Here is a 2,644-nt window from a genome sequence, read left to right as displayed (position 1 = left end):
TATAACCCTAACCCTAACCCTAACACTTAACCCTAACCCTAACCCTAACCCTACCCCTAACCCTAACCCTAACCCTAACCCTAACCCTACCCTAACCCTAACCCTAACCCTAAACCTAACTTGTTCCTACCAGGAACAAGTTTCCAATGAAAGAACATAAAAGCAAAGCACTACTTTGAAAACTACATCACATGTGTGTCGCTCGCTCAATTAGGAATACAGGAAAACTGAAAAGTGATATATCACACTGTACAGCACAGGAACAAGTTTCCAACAAAAGAACAGAAAAGCAAAGCACTTCTTTGTGAACTAAATCACCTGTGCATCGCTCGGTCAATTAGGAATACAGGATAACTGAAGAGTGATATATCGAAGTGTACGGCAAAGAAACAAGTTTTCATTGAATGAACAGAAAAGCAAAGCACAACTTTGTGAACTAATTCACATACGTGTCACCTGTTCAATTATTATAACAGGAAAACTGAAAAGTGATATAACCCTAACCCTAACCCCTAACCCTAACCCTAACCCTAACCCTAACCCTACCCTAACCCTAACCCTAACCCTAACACTAACACTAACCCTAACCCTACCCTAACCCGAACCCTAACCGTAACCCTAACCGTAACACTAAGCTAACCCTAACCCTAACCCTAAACATAACTTGTTCCTAACAGGAACAAGTTTCCAATGAAAGAACAGAAAAGCAAAGCACAACTTTGTAAACTAAATCACATGTGTGTCACTCGCTCAATTCGGAATACAGTAAAACTGAAAAGTGATATATCGCACTGTATAGCACAGGAACAAGTTTCCAACGACAGAACAGAAAAGCAAAGCACAACTTTCTAACCTAATTCACATATGTGTCGCCCGTTCAATTAGTATAACAGGAAAACTGAAAAGTGATATATCACACTGTACAACACAGGAACAAGTTTCCAATGAAAGAACAGAAAAGCAAAGCACTACTTTGTAAACTAAATCAAATGTGTGTCGCTCGCTCAATTTGGAATACAGGAAAACTGAAAAGTGATATATCGCACTGTACAGCACAGGAACAAGTTTCCAAAGAAAGAAAAGAGAAGCAAAGCACTACATTGTAAAGTAAATAACCTGTGCATCGCTCGCTCAATTAGGAATACAGGAAAACTGAAAAGTCATATATCGAAGTGTACGGCAAAGGAACAAGTTTTCAGCGAATGAACAGAAACGCAAAGCACAACTTTGTAAACTAATTCACATACATGTCGCCTGTTCAATTATTATAACAGGAAAACTGAAAAGTGATATAACCCTAACACTAAACCTAACCCTAACCCTAACCCTAACCCTAACCCTAACTTGTTACTAACAGGAAAAAGTTTCCAATGAAAGAATAGAAAAGCAAATCACAACTTTGTAAACTAATTCACATATGTGTCGCCCGTTCAATTAGTATAACAGGAAAACTGAAAAGTGATATATCACACTGTACAGCACAGGAACATGTTTCCAACGAAAGAACAGAAAAGCAAAGCAGTACATTGTAAACTAAATCAAATGTGTGTCGCTCGCTCAATTAGGAATACAGGAAAACTGAAAAGTGATATATTGCACTGTACAGCACAAGAACAAGTATCCAACGAAAGAACAGAAGAAAAGCACTACTTTGTAAACTAAATCACCTGTGCATCGCTCGCTCAAATAGGAATACATGAAAACTGAAAAGTGATATATCGAAGTGTACAGCAAGGAAACAAGTTTTCATCGAATGAACAGAACCGCAAAGCACAACTTTGTAAACTAATTGACATACGTGTCACCTGTTCAATTATTATAACAGGAAAACTGAAAAGTGATATAACCCTAACCCTAACCCTAACCCTTAACCCTAACCCTAACCCTAACCCTAACCCTAACCCTACCCTAACCCTAACCCTAACCCTAACCCTAACACTAACACTAACACTAACCCTACCCTAACCCTAACCCTAACCCTAACCGTAACCCTAACCCTAACACTAAGCTAACCCTAACCCTAACCCTAAACATAACTTGTTCCTAACAGTGAGCGACACACATTTGATTTAGTTTACAATGTACTGCTTTGCTTTTCTGTTCTTTCGTTGGAAACTTGTTCCTGTGCTGTACAGTGTGATATATCACTTTTCAGTTTTACTGTATTCCGAATTGAGCGAGTGACACACATGTGATTTAGTTTACAAAGTTGTGCTTTGCTTTTCTGTTCTTTCATTGGAAACTTGTTCCTGTTAGGAACAAGTTATGTTTAGGGTTAGGGTTAGGGTTAGCTTAGTGTTACGGTTAGGGTTACGGTTAGGGTTCGGGTTAGGGTAGGGTTAGGGTTAGTGTTAGGGTTAGTGTTAGGGTTAGGGTTAGGGTTAGGGTAGGGTTAGGGTTAGGGTTAGGGTTAGGGATAGGGGTTAGGGTTAGGGTTACATCACTTTTCAGTTTTCCTGTTATAATAATTGAACAGGTGACACGTATGTGAATTAGTTTACAAAGTTGTGCTTTGCTTTTCTGTTCATTCGATGAAAACTTGTTTCTTTGCCGTACACTTCGATATATCACTTTTCAGTTTTCCTGTATTCCTAATTGAACGAGCGATGCACAGGTGATTTAGTTTACAAAGTAGTGCTTTGCT

The sequence above is a fragment of the Meriones unguiculatus genome, chromosome 10 (genome assembly GCF_030254825.1).
Source record: "Meriones unguiculatus strain TT.TT164.6M chromosome 10, Bangor_MerUng_6.1, whole genome shotgun sequence".
Classification (NCBI taxonomy): Eukaryota; Metazoa; Chordata; class Mammalia; order Rodentia; family Muridae; genus Meriones; species Meriones unguiculatus.
Note: the sequence above shows the minus strand (reverse complement) of the source record.